Source organism: Chionomys nivalis, chromosome 11 (assembly GCF_950005125.1).
Source record: "Chionomys nivalis chromosome 11, mChiNiv1.1, whole genome shotgun sequence".
NCBI lineage: Eukaryota > Metazoa > Chordata > Mammalia > Rodentia > Cricetidae > Chionomys > Chionomys nivalis.
The window spans coordinates 71113097-71128544 of NC_080096.1; positions in this window are offsets into that span (position 1 = coordinate 71113097).

Below are 15448 nucleotides of genomic sequence, written 5' to 3' on the forward strand. Positions count from 1 at the left end.
ATGACCTGTGAACTCAAAATTTTACTCGGTAAAACATTTGATAATTAAAATACCAACCATAAATAAGAGAGCAAATATTTTGTGTATTTTAAAATTCTGTGTGGCACAAAAATTAAGTTTATCTGAAAAAACTGAGTTAAGTGAGTGGAAGGACCCTTGGAAATTAAATTCAATACACATCATTTATTTTATATTTCATTCTCTTAATATAAATATTTATGCTTTAAAAATGATGGGCTGCTAATTCTATTATAATGCTTACAAGTCTTTTAAACAGATGAGTTAGTTTGTGAGTAGCAACCAACTTAGGAGATTGGAAACTTTCACAAGAATCTGTCCTGCTCTTCTTCATACAGTGTCAGAGGTAACATGAAACATAAGGCTTTCATGGGTTCCTGACATTGTACTTTTTAGGCTGTAGATTGTTATATTTCTATAGAGCTCAAGTAACAGAAGAGCTAGCTTTTAAACAAACATGACCTCCCCTACACACACACACACACACACACACACACAGAGAGAGAGAGAGAGAGAGAGAGAGAGAGAGAGAGAGAGAGAGGATAAGGAAAAATAAAAATATTTCTAATCATCAAAAAATTAGATAGAGAAATGAATGCTGAAATAAAACATGGAAAGAACTAATAAGAAAGTGGAATGAAAAAGAGACAACAGATGAAACAATTGAAAAATTAGAGAGAAGGAGAATGTGAAAGAAAATTATTCTTGGAACAACAGTAAAATTTACAGAAGCAAGACAAACTGTGCTGTACATGAAATCCACAGACTGACTTGTCATTAAAGCTCTGTGCTATATGATAGCTACAAGAAAGATAACAACAATGTGGAAATCTGCGTATTTGGAGGGCTACTTTTGTTTTTCCCTAACTATGGAAATTTCTTGCAAAGAGTTGGTTTGAAAAATTCTAACATATATAATTATATGTAATTAGAAAATGAATGTGAACAAAATTCATATAAATTCTGTTAGTGAAAACAAAAAAGTCACAGCAAATTTATTGGCAGGGAATATTTACCCGAAAGATGTTGCCATGATAGATTAAAATTGTGAATAAATATTACAATCTGAATAAAATGACATAAAATATATTTTTGAAGTATAATTCCAATAAATCAATGCTAAAGCACAAGGAGCAGATAACAAAGAAATATTGTATGGGCAGAGGAATTCAGAAAATAAATACGAGAAAGATAATAGAAGACAATATTGTATAAATACTGATTTGATAATGTTTTATGGAAAGCATGTTGACACAGACAGAAGGTAGAACTTAGGAAATAAATCATCATACATTAAAGAGAAAATTAAATAATATGCAGATCTAAAACTAAGTAAGGTTTGAAATAAATTGCATCACCATCTAGAAGACTATGATAAAACAAATAAAATTGAGATCCACTTAAGTCTTGCTTTAAATGAAGGCAACAGTTTTCTATATTTTTGAGAAAGCATACTGTGTTCAGACATGACAACACACATGTGAAATTAGGAAGTAAACACAAAAAATTGAAAATTCAAGGGAAGTCTTATCTATATTGTGAGACCCTGCTTAAAAATCAAGGACTGAGCTCCCAACTTCCAAATGAGGAACAGAAGGAGGGAGAACATGAGCAAGAAAGTCAAGACCGCTAGGGGTGCACCCACCCACTGAGACGGTGGGGCTGAACTATTGGGAACTCAACAAGGCCAGCTGGACTGGGACTGAAAAAGCATGGGATAAAACCGGACTCTCTGAATATGGTGGACAATGAGGGCTACTGAGAAGCCAAGGACAATGGCACTGAGTTTTGATCCTACTGCATGTACTGGCTATGTGGGAGCCTAGGCTGTTTGGATGCTCACCTTCCTAGACCTGGATGGAGGGGGGAGGACCTTGGACTACCCACGGAGCAGGGAACCCTGACTGCTCTTCAGACTGGGGAGGGAGGAGGAGAGGAGTGGGGCGTGGAAAGTGGGGGGAGGGGGAGGGAAAAGGGAGGCGGGGAGGAGGCGGAAATCTTTAATAAAAAAAAATTTTAAAAAAATCAAGGAAACAAAAGCAAACTCAGTTCATATTTACTTTGATTTGCAATGGACGGATCTAAGATACATTTTAATATTATTGAACTTAAACAAAAACAAAAATATTAGAAGTTGAATTCAGTGGCAAAATATATGTCTTGCATATACAAGGCAATAAGTTCAACCTCCAGGCCAACAAAAAGGAGAAGAAAAACAAGAAAGCAAACAACAAAAAGGATTCCTGGGTCATCTGTCAAAGCCAGTGAATAATTCATATTGTGGAAGTTTTGGGTTGTCTCATATTTCCTCATAGCATTTGATACAAAGCATATGGGGATAACATGTGTCAAATATTCAAAGAAAGAAACTGTGACCTGAAGCCTTCAGACCAGCAAAATTGCCCTAATAAAAGACTTGAGACATTTTGTCTTGAATACTTTAGGAAAACTGTAGATAAATCTTCCTTTTCATCTTATAGGGATTTACAGAACATAAGAGGTGATCAACATTGAATGCATTTTGTGAGAAAACTAAGACTAAAATAATGTGTGAGAGAAATAATTTATATATCTCATTAGCCATAAATGTATTTAAAATCTGGAAGTGACAGTGAAAACACAAAATTACCAATGGATAAATGTTTTGTGCTTTTTAATAGTTTTGATTGATTGCTTTGGTGAAGACAAATGCTAAAAAGAAATACCACACTAGCTCAGAATTGAATATAATAAAGGGTTATTTATTTAGGGGTAGTCACACAGATCACAGTCCTCTGCTTGAATAGGGGAAAGCAAATGAATCCAACAGCAGGAAGATAGAGGGAGAACATACTACACATTGATATTTATAGTATAAGAGGCCATGATCAAGTGAGTTGGTAAGTTAAAGGCTATTGGCTGAATTATTTCCTATAGCACCTCCCCATTTTGTATAAATAAGAAAGTTCTAAGCCTAGTACAAAATTACATACAATAAGAACAAATATCAAGTATAAAATTTAGAATTACAACCAGCATAAATAATATCAAGCAAGAAACATGTGATAAATATTTAATAACTATCCTATTCTAAGAAGTCTAAGTCTTCTCTTATAAATAACTTGGCCAAGTAATAAAAGGAACATAAGTACAACTATGTGCTCTTCAACCACATCAAAGATGCCAGTTCTAATTCTTAAAAGCTATTATAACAAACTATTTAGTTTAATTATGAAATTCAGGTTAGTAGGTAATCACCTATAACAATCAAACTTGTAGTAATGTTACATATGTTTTCAAGGTTAAACAAACTTATCTTGGATATATAGGTGGTCTTCAAATGCTTCAGAAACCTACAGAATAAGACAGTTATGATGTTTTAGCACCCTCATGTTTTTCAGTACTGTGAGCCATGTCTGCTCTTGGTAGCACTAGTCAACTTCATAAAAGGATGATTGACATAGAAGGACCTCCATATGTAGCTTGCTTACATTGTGTCAAAGCTAGCCATTTTGTCAAGACACTGCCCTTGTCTTGATTCTGAAAGTCTGCAGTACAAACTGTCCAAGCAGGACACAAAGGAAAAAAATGGTGAAACTTGTGAAAGAAAGGTAGGAGAGTCCATCAAAATTTCTGCTTTTCAGAAAAGCCAAGATATTCTAGGTATTCAGATATTCTAGGTCTGGAGGCTCAAAAGAAATTCCACAATGGTACAAAGGAAGTTTGGATGACTGTCCAGGCAGCCAGCTCCTTCTGTCATTTATATATTTTTCAAAAGTCTGGTAATTTTTTCTGTGCATCAGAAACCCTGAAAGACCATTCCATTTTTTTTGAAAGTTCAGCAGTCATTTTTCTTTGGGTCCTGCTTGTACAGTTTATACAGCATACCGTCAATCAGTCCAGGCAACAGCAGTTTCTTTGCCTAATGGCTAACAAACTCCATAAAGAGCCTCTTCAATGCCCATCACCCTCCTGAAGTAATTGGTGCTACCAGAAGCAGACATGTCTCACAGTTGAGAAAAGTCTAATTTCTTAGAATATTTAAATGGCATATAGTGTAGGTCTTTTAAAGATTTGAAGATACCTATCTATCTGAAATATATCTCTGTACATCTAGAAAACCTAACTATCATAACTACAAGATTTGCTACTATAAATGACTACCTATTATTTTAAGTGGGATGTCTAAACATAATACCTTGAACAATAATAGAAATTTGTATTAATAGACTGAGACCCATACCATGGAAAGTATTCATCTATATCATATCTCACTCATTTAATTATTTTTTAAGAAATTGCCTTTGACCATTATTCATTAATACTCAACCCCCTTTAAATGAAACCAAACATTTATAAACAATCATATTGAGAATTTGAGTGTAGTTTTCTTCAAATTTCCTCCTGTTGTTTGTTGCTGAAGTGTTTTCAGGGTCATAGAGACATTTTGGGGGGTCTTGTTCTATCAAACCACATTAGCCTGGAAGGAATCGACAGGTTCTCATCTTCTGTGGAAACAAAAGCAGCACCTCTTTTTCAAAGTAACTTATCCTTAAAGTCAAATTTTAAAGTCAAGATATGTTTATGTTGGTTTAACTTAGCAACACCCAGAATCAAATGTCTCTCTGCAGTCAAATTTCAAAGAAAATACAATAATATACAAAATACACACTCCCTGTGTATATTACATTTTTACATGGCTTATTCCATTTTTATACTCTTTATTCCTTTATTACTGGCTGTACTCTTTTATATTACTTTACTGCCTAAATGCTTTATTTTTTGAAACAATTTATTACTTTTTATAATGGTCTATATTTTTTCTCTCTCTTCCAAGCCTACAAACATTTTTTTTAAAAGACATTGTGTCTTATTCAAAGGTCTCTTATGTCTGAATCTGTCCTATTGTGTATCTGATATTCTTTTCTGACATGGGGCATTTTAAAATGGTAAGCAGTGTGGTTGTGGCAGCCCTGGATGCTGATGCCACCTATTTTGTACTTTCAATATGGTGGAGGTACATTTACTGTCAGCTCTTAGATTACTGGATAGGAGCCATGCTTACCACCTCAACTCTGGAAAGCATTGTGCAGCACATAACCCCTTTTGTTTGAGTAAAAACTAAATCTGCTATGTTCGTGGTTAGGAAATGTTTCCATGTATGGTGACAGAAATTCACCATATTTTTCTGCCTGTGCATTCCTAGCCGAGCTGGTCCAGCTGCTTGCTCAGGTGGAGTTGCTAAATGACAGGTATGGTCTCAGCTACTTTGTGCCTAATCTGGAGTGGGCCTACAGGCACTTGGACCCAAAGTGTGTGGCTGGTCATGCAGTTAGCCCCAAAACTATGGGCACTATTTTGTAGGAGACTGTTCATTCATTTCCCAGCCACCTAGACCCAAATAATCACACAAAAACTAAGTTACTTAAAACAATGTTTGGCCAATGCCTCAATCATATTTCTACCGCACTACTACATCTAAAATTACCCCTTTCTATAAATCCATATATTGTCATGAGGTTGTGGTTTACTAGTAAAAGTTCTAGGCATCTGTCTCTTTCAGCAGCTACATGTTGTCTCTTTGATTCCACCTACTCTCTCAATATATCTCTGTTCAGATTTCTCACCTGGCTTTGCTCAGCTAAGCCATTGGGCCAGGCAGTTTTTTTTTTTATTAACCAATGGTAATAAAATATATTGTCAACATACAGAAGGGAATCCCATATTACATGTAGATGCTAGAAACTGAACTCAGGGGCCTTGCAAGACTAGCAAGTGTTCTCTTTACTGCTGAGCTATTTCCCCTGATATTTTTAATCTCTCTCTCTCTCTCTCTCTCTCTCTCTCTCTCTCTCTCTCTCTCTCTCCATATATATATGTTGTTGAACCTTGTTAAAGGTCTTTCAACACTGATCTAATAATGTAACCTTTAAATCTATGAATGTTTTAAATTATTCCCTTTTTTTGCATATGTTGAGCCAATCTCATATAACTGGCATGAAGTTTTTTTGGTCATGTTGTATAACATTAATGTGTTTTAAAATTATATTTACAATATTTTTAGTTAAATTTAAACACTTTGTTTTTTTAAACAATCTTTTTATGTTAATTTTACATACCAATCCCAGTTTCTGCTCCCTTCCCTCCTCCTGTCCCACCCATCTTTTCCCTACCCTATCACCTATCCACTATTCAGAGAGGGTAACTCCTCCTATGGGGAGTTAAAAATTCTATCACATCAAGTTGAGGCAGGACAAAGGCCTTCCCTTCTTTATCTAGGTGAACAAGGTATCTGTCCACAATGAGTAGGCTCCAAAATGCCAGTTCATGTACTAGGAATAAATCCTCATCCCACTTTCAGTGACACCACAGACTGCCTAAGCAACACAGCTTTCACTCCCATTCACAGGGCCTATTTCAGTACTATGTAGTTTCCCTAGCTGCCAGTCCTAAGTTGGTGAACTCCTACTAGCTTGGTTCAGTTGTTTATGTGGGTTTCCTTATTACGGTCTTGACTACTTTGCTCATATTGTCACTCCACCCTCTCTTTGACTGGATTCCAGGAGCTTGTCCGAGTACTTAGCTGTGGATCTCTGAATCTGCTTCCATCAGTTACAGGATGAAGGTTATATGATGACAATTAAGGGAGTCATCAATTGGATTGCAGGGAAGGTAAGTTCAGGAATGCTTTCCAATATTTTTTGGAGTTTTAGCTAGGGCCATCCTTTTTGATTCCTGGGAATTTCCCTAGTGCCAGTTTTCTAAGTAATACTATAATATCTCCCTCAACAAAATGAAATACTACTCAGTGGTAAAATAACAATGACTTCTAGAAATTACCAGGAACTAGAAAAAGAAACCATCCTGAGTGAGGTAACCTAGACCCAGGAAGACAAACATGGTATGTACTTGATGGGGGATCTTTGTCAGCCAATGATCTTTATTAAGAGGTGGAACGAGGTTAGAGTGTGATCTTTTGGGTTTCAGGAGAAAAATGACTGCCTTCCCAGGGTTCTTTCTCTCTCTTTGTGGTTCCCATGCTACACAACTCAGTTTGGACTTATTCCCATTTTGGAATTTGTCCCTTATAACAAAGAAAAGATCTTGGAGTTAGCCTAGTATTCTTTGATCAACATCTGACAACAGTTGGCAACCAATGTGAGGCATAAACCCACAACCCTGGGATTAAGTGTCCTATGCTCTTAAAAAAAACTTATCAACTACTCAAAAATCATTTGCTATTATAATAGAAAGTAATCTTGAAACTTAACCATTACTTTATTTTTATAGGATCCCATAAAAAGAATATCACACCATGACATCTTGAAGCAATGAGAGAAGGCAACGGCCTCTCTCACAATGAAGTTTGTCCTCAGAGTTGGTGACACTGTTTAGGGGTTAATTATTACTTGTATAGGATAGAAGGTTGTAGGCTCAGAGCTATCAAAAAAGAGGAAAAATTTAATGGAATAATAGATAATTTAGTGTGAACTTATTCACACTAATAATAATAATGAGGAATAAAATATATACTTGTGATATATTTATGGATATTCACATTGGTATAGTTTATTGTATATTAATAAAGTTACATTTGTTATTTCTGTTTGCAATATTTTTACACCTATGTAAAGTTATTTTGTCAGATTGTATATTTGTATGTTCCTACCTCTGATTAAGACATTTTGTATAATGAGACAATTTTAGGATATATTTATCATATTGCATTTTATAGTGCTAGCTCTTATCAAGATATTTATACATTGTTTATATTTTGAGGTTACACAGTTATTCACAAATTATTTAACTTTGTAATAAAAAGTTTTAGTCTTTAATTTATACAGGTATTAAGTATTATAGGTCAATAGTTATTCATGTTTGTTGTAATATAGTCTCATTAATTATGTTCTTTAGATACATAGAGATTGTATTCTGCCTAAATAAGTAATCTTCAACTACTTCAATGATCTGTCAAACATGGCATTTAAATAACTTAGGTTTCTGTTGTCATGAGACATGATTGCTCCTGACAGCACAAATCTATTACCAAAAGAATGTTGAGCATCAAAGACCCTCAGAGTTTATTTTCTTCTTGGCTGAATTGGCCTTTGGGAACTTCCCATGCTTCAACCAGACAATGTACATGGTCTATAAACAGGATACAAGGAAACAGACTGTCAAACCTTGCCAAGGCAGGATAAGACAGTTATAAATTTTTTCCTGCCTCTAAAAATGGTCTATCAGTAATGTTAGGTCTTATCCAAAGTTGGTTGCTTCAACATTGCAAATGAGACTTTGAGTGATTGCTCAGGTGTTCAGTTGTCTCTGTCATATACTACATACTCTAGAAGTTGCTTGATTGCACTTCCTTCCTACTCAAGTAATATTATCTCCCTTCTCAGATCTTCAATAGGGTTGAAGATTAGATAGTCGTAGTTATCTTCCTCTTATGATTTACCCAAGCGGTTTTTTTTTTTTTTTTTTTTTTTTTGGTTTTTCGAGACAGGGTGTCTCTGTGGTTTTGGAGCCTGTCCTGGAACTAGCTCTTGTAGACCAGGCTGGTCGGTCTCGAACTCACAGAGATCCGTCTGCCTCTGCCTCCCAAGTGCTGGGATTAAAGGTGTGCGCCACCACCGCCCGTACCCAAGCCGTTTTTAATGCAAGACTCAGACTCTTTAAAATAGAATGTTTATTAAAACATTTAGAATATGTTCCTTGTTTCAACCCATGCTTATTCAGTCCCAGTCCAGCTGGCCTTGGAGAGCTCCCAATAGATCAGTTCCACCGTCACAGTGGGTGGGTGCACGCCTCGTGGTCCTGACTTCCTTGTTCATGTTCTCCCTCCTTCTGCTCCTCATTTGGACCTTAAGAGCTCAGACCGTTGCTCCAAATTGGGTCTCTGTCTCTATCTCCATCCATCGCTAGATGAAGGTTCTAAAGCATGGGTTGAAACTGGACTCTCTGAACATGGCGGACAATGAAGGCTGATGAGAAGCCAAGGACAATGGCACTAGGTTTCGATCCTAATACATGAACTGGCTTTGTGGGAGCTTAGCCTGTTTGGATGCTCACCTTCCTGGACCTAGATAGAAGTGGGAGGACCTTGGTCTTCCTGTAGGGCAGGGAATTTGGACTGCTCTTCAGTATCAAGAGGGAGGGGGAATGGACTGGGGGGAGGAGAAGAGGAGTGGGTATAGGGGAAGGGGAGCGGGGGGAGGGGGCAATATGTGGGAGGAGGGGGAGGGAAATGGGAAACGGGGAGCAGTTGGAAATTTTAATTAAAAAAGAATAAAAAAATGAAAAAAAAAGAATATGTTCCTTGCTGAATATTGTTTATATTGGTTGTAACTTTAATTTCATACTTAATATCTGTTCCTGTCTATATAGTTATATATTGGATTAGAAACTATCTTATTTAGACAACTAGGAGAGGGGATGGGCAATCTCTGTCAACCAATGATTTTCAAGATGTGGAACCAGGTTAGGGCATGACCTTGTGGGTACCAGGAGAAAAACACTGGCTCACCCAGAGTTCTCTCCCTTTGTGGTTCTCACACTATGTAGCTGAGTTTGGACTTCTCATTCCTCTTCTGTGACATTGCCCTTTATAACAAAGAAAATATCTTGGAATTAGCCTGGTATTCTTTCATCCATTCCATACATCATGTACTCACCCATAAGTGAATATTAGTTAGACATAAAGCATATGATAAACAGTCTAGAGTCCACAACACCAAGGAAGCTTAGTAACAAGGTAAACCCTAAGAGAGACATACGTGGATTCCCCTGGGAAGGGTAAATAGTCAATATCTCCTGAGTATATTGGGAGCATGGTAGGAAAGGGGAAAAGTGAAAGGTGAAGGGGAGTAGAGAAGGAAAGGCAGGGGGAGAACTTGAAGTAATGGGATGGTTGATTTGGGGAAGGATAGAGAGGGAGATCAATGAAAGACATATTGAAAAAATTTTAAGTGAAATGTTTTCATATATGCTCATCAGGAAAATTAGTCAACAGTCTTCTTTATTTGTTGCATACTTGTCCAATTTTGTTGTCAGCATACAGGGTGAGTTTTACCTTGTTTGTTCTTCTTTATCTTTTGTGGAACAAATTGAAGAGTATGTTTATCTTTTTAAGATTAATATAATTAAACTCAAATCTATCTATCTATCTATCTATCTATCTATCTATCTATCTATCTATCTATACCTATCAATAATATTGCATGATTCTATTTTGTTGTTCAAATATAATATGAAAAAATAAATAATTATAGTTGAACAAAGGAGAGGAGAATTTAATAAATTTATGATAATATATGAATCCTAACAATTCAAAATATTGAAGGTAAAATTGACTATGTCTGCAGTTGAAGCAAGACTAGCACATGCTATTTTGTTTGTATACTAGTTCACTTTTGTCACTCAGCAAAAGTATAAAAATGGTCACATAATATAAGGCAAGAAACTCAGGAGACATGAAATTATAATATGATATGGTTAAACTCATAGTCATTTTGCAGTGTGATGAATGATTGTCATGTTGACTAATTTTGAGTTTTCACTCTGTTTCAGTTGTTTTTTTTTTTTTTTCAGGGATAGAAATCATGTTGAAGCTACTTTCTTCCCAGTCCCCATCCTAGTCAGTGAGATTGAGAAGTGATGTTACTAGGGGAAATAGTCCAGGTCTTCTCTGACAGAGCCATATATTGTCAGGCTATGCATAAAATACTTTATTTTTCTTGGACCGTCAATATGACCTTGTCTAACCTTTATTTTTTTCCTCCTGGGTATATATATTTAAATTCTGAGACTCTTGTCTTCTTTTTGTTTCAGAACTGGTAGGTATGCTCTGCATTGTCTGTGTCCGATGTCAGTGAACTTCTGGGCCATATACTTCAGTCTGACTTTTTTCAAATGTTGCACAAATCTTAGAGCACCAAAATTGGTTCATTTATTAAATTCATTGAAATATATTTAAGAAAGAGATTCTTTTATATTGTTCTCAATGTACCTTTTCATCATCTGTTTATTTAAAAGCTTTCTCAAATCTATTTTTAGACTCCACTATTAGGTGAATGGTTGCCTTTGAGATAAAGCTTGTTATTTTTATAGGTCCCTTGACAGATGTCCTTATTCCTGAAGGCATTTGTAAGTGACATAATATTTCACAGTTTACTGTTGAGATATAGATAAAGAACTGGAGTTAGAAACTCAGAAATGACTTTGAGTGAGCTGGGCTGGTGACTTTCACAGATGTCTTTGGGCTTTGTAAGTTGATGCTCTGTCTTCGGGGACTGGCTTGGATTTGATTTAACATTGTATAAATTGGTTCACTCACCTCTGAGTATAGAGGATGTATTACTCAGATTAATATACTGCCAGCAGCTCTGAAACCCCCATCTTAGGAAATTCATTAACACATTGGGAAATCCAGAGAACAGGTGTGGCACTGAAAGGTTAATCTATCCTCATTCCTCCTCCAGAGTCACTTCAGAATGAATTATATATACCCTAGTCATTTAAAGTGAGTAAGTGAAGGCAATTTACTTTATCTGTAGTAGTGTGATTCATGCACTTTTGAATCTTAATCATAATTCATGCACATGTGGTGTGTGTTTTCATCTTACCCACATCTTGTGCACCATTATTTAATGTTTCATTACAATTCATTAAATATTTTAAGTGTCTATACCTTTTGGTTCCATTAATAAGTAAGAAATTTGTAGTTATACAAATACAGAATTTCATAGCTGTGCCAACATGCATGAGAGAAGAGACCGTTCAACTGACTGAAAGAATAAGGAGCTTTTTCCATTGTAGTAGTCTAGATGAATTGAATTTATTGAACAGGTTCATTTGGTCTTCTCCTTCTAGACCCATACTTTTTAACTCTCAAAGACTAACACACCCTTATTGCTTTATTTTTCCTTTGTAACTATGTTCATCCACCTCACAAATCAGTTTTACTGTGAAGCAGAAGGAATTTCTTCATTTTTAAATCACCCTTTTCCTTCAAGCATCCTTCCTTATCTCCATAGCTAAACATTATTTTAGATATGCCCAGGTTTGCTTTTTGATTTTCCTCCTTTTAATTTTTTTTCATAGAGCCATTTTACCTTTACAGGATGAGATATTATTTTCATTATTGTCCTATCCAAACACAAATACAATAATATAGATATGATGCATAGTGAGACTTGTTTTTAAAGCATAACAATATATAATAAGAATGCATTGTTTTAATAAACACTTATAAAATTAATAAAACAATAAAATTAATAAAATACTTTTTGTTCCTTGATATAATTTTGTTTATTTTAGCTCCACTAACATTTTTGCCTACCTGTAACTCAAGGCATTTTTGTGAGTACTGAATATTAAAAAATAAAGAATGAGGAGAAAAAAGGAATCAGCACCAAATAATTACAAGTTGTTCTTAAGGTCAACTTCAAGCCTAAAAGAAGAAAAGTAGAAAAGAATGTAAATAGAAATTTTTTTTCTGAACAAGTGTGCATATCTTCCTTTGCCAAAAACTTTCAGTAACACATAATTTGTCAGTGTCCTCAGGCTGCTGGTTCTAAATCTAATTCTTTTATTTGATAAGTATTGGAAATCTAGAAATACTGAGGCATCCAATACCATAGACTATTATTTTGTGTCTGAGACTTCTGGGAGAGCTTGCTCCTTTGCTTTGCAGCCTAGCAATTTACATGCAAAATGTCTCATGGAAAGTGGCTCCTAGAACTGCTTTCATTAGGAGGGGGCCACAAACCTCAAAATACGACTGGATTCTCCAAACTAGAAAAAACTTAACTGTCCCAGAGACCCTAAGAAGGATAGGGTGTATATTATTTCTGTAGAAATTGATTCTGACTGGATGAAATCCCCATCATACCTGTAAAGTACAGATTTGTAAGTTAACCTGTCATGGCTTATGCCAAAATAGCAACAAATATTAAACAAACATATTATAGATTTCCTATCCCTGAGTCTCCCATCTAGTTTTTTTTTTTTAGATGAAGTTAATGATCTGAAAATGTATTTTAAGAACCTGCATTTAAAATGAGGGTTTTTCATTTCTTCTGCATAGTGAAGAGTAAAAGATGAGTAAGAGCAAAGATAGAAGCAGATTTGTTACAATGAAAGAGGAATTAGCAATGTTTCCCAATGGCTTCATACAATGTTAATATGACAGAAATTGCCATTTTTTTTGCAATTATTCTGAGCATTTTGATTAATTTCTTCTTGCCATTTCAACAATTTTCTTTTTTAAAAATCTCATTCTTTCTAAGTCATACAAGCTTGTATTTTAAGCCTGATTTTATGTTACCACTTTTAGTTTATTTGTTCTGGCATTTTCTTAAATGTCTCTCGCTATCAGTTTCACTATTGAAATAATGATAATTCTTTATAAGGTGACTGAGAAAGTTAGAGATCTTAGAATCCTGAGTTTAGAACACTTCATGTGCATTTCCATATAGAGTGTGTTTTCATCACCTTGGTTTTAGGACCTAGAGACCTTCTTTCCTTTTTTTCATTTTCTTCTTTTATATTCTGCTAATCATCCCTTGCTGTGTGCTTCTGTCAAGTTATTCCTTGTTTTTTTCCAGATGCAGAGACTGCTGTGAAAGTCCTGTCACCTGATGCATACTACTAGATCTAAGGAGACTTTAGCATATGCTGTAAAAACAATTTTAAAAAGTGAGTCTTTTTTAAAAAGTATTCCTTTAGCTTCCTTCATATCACTTCACCAGGACTTCCAGGAATTTGAATAGCATTTAATGAAGGCTTACAACAGTTTGTAGTGGGAAATAGAGTGTGTGTGGGACATTAAGTTTAAAGTTCTGCAAATAAACCTTATCTGGGATTCAAAGAAAGTTGCTGGAGGTATAGAACCATTGACAAATAATCCAGGTTAATGTTATTTCCCACCCCCCCCTTTTTTTTTTTTTAAAAAAAAAAGCATTGTTAGCTGGGCAGTGGTGGCGTATGCCTTTAATCCCAGCACTTGGGAGGCAGAGGCAGGCGGATTTCTGGGAGTTAGAGGCCAGCCTGGTCTACAAGAGGTAGTTCTGGGACAGGAACCAAAGCAGGAATGCAGCCCGCAGCTCCCACTACATTTACCCAGTAAGCTACTGCCACATGGCAATCCACATATGAATGAAGATGGGTTAAATTAATATGTAAGAGTTATTCAATAAAAACTTGAGCTAATGGGCCAAGTAGTGATTTAGTTGGAAGACAGAGAGCAAGAAACCTCTGTGAGTTTCAGTGAGACCCTGTTTCAAAATTTCCTTCTGTATTATTTTGTTCTCTGTTTCTGTGATAAAAAGAATGTTATTTAAGGTTATAATCCACCATGTCTGGACAGCTCTAGGAGCACGGTGCAAAATGAAGGACTCTCTTCCCACAGTGGGGTCTCCTGGAATTTATTGTTCAACCTTATCCAAAGTATGACCTTTGACATATTTCCCTTCAATATTCCTCCTGCCTCTCCCTTACCTATGTCATAATTAGATATTGTACTTCAACTGTATGGTAGGACTGTGCTGCCAATTGCAAATTAGGTGAGGCCCCAGCTGCTGTTTCCATTCTCTATATTTCCTCTTACTCTGGAATAAAGTTGAAGTGACATTGAAGCAGTCTTCTGGAAGGCTATTTCTGTCATACTCACAGTTGACTGAACCCTGTTCCCCACTCTGCTCCCTTCTCCATTGCAGACTGGATGGATGTCAATGCATTCCTGAGAAGTAGAGTGAATAGCTGGTGTCTGAACAAGGACTCTGAAGTATGCATGGTGTTTTTGAGTATCCCTGAGGTATCACCAGAGGTAGTGGTGTTTCTCATCTTGTCATTCTGCCAGAGGACTGGCAATCCTTTTTTTTTTCTTTGCTTTACTTTCAATTTTCACCTTCATTATGGTCCGGATATGGTTCCTGGGCAATAGAAGCCTCTAAGTTACAATGATTTTCTGACATTAGCTAAACATGCTCCTACCCTCTTTCTAGACCCTGACAGCCTTCCTGGGTCTAGGCTATAAGCCATGTTTGTCTCTCACAAAAATGTGATGATGCAGTAACCATTTAAATGTCTTCAGGATAGTTGCCAGTTTCTTAAATCCACAGATAGGCTTTTATTCTTTAGGGTTCTCTACTTCTACCATAGTGAAATTGCTTCAGGAAAGTTGGACATCACTAGTATCACTTTTCTTTTCTATAATGGGAAATTCAACATCCAAGAGAGATCACCAAATCTGTTGTAATACAGCCTTAATTAAATCAAGGTGACTTAAAATTTCTGAAAAAGAAACCTAGAGTTCTAGAATCAGGGGCTTCAATTCACATCATGAGTCCTGTTGGCAGATAGCTCCAACCCTGATGTCTGGATTGATGCCACCTACCTGGCTCATAAAAAGGAAATCTGGGAAGGCTATTTTTGACCCTCTTTTTCCTCC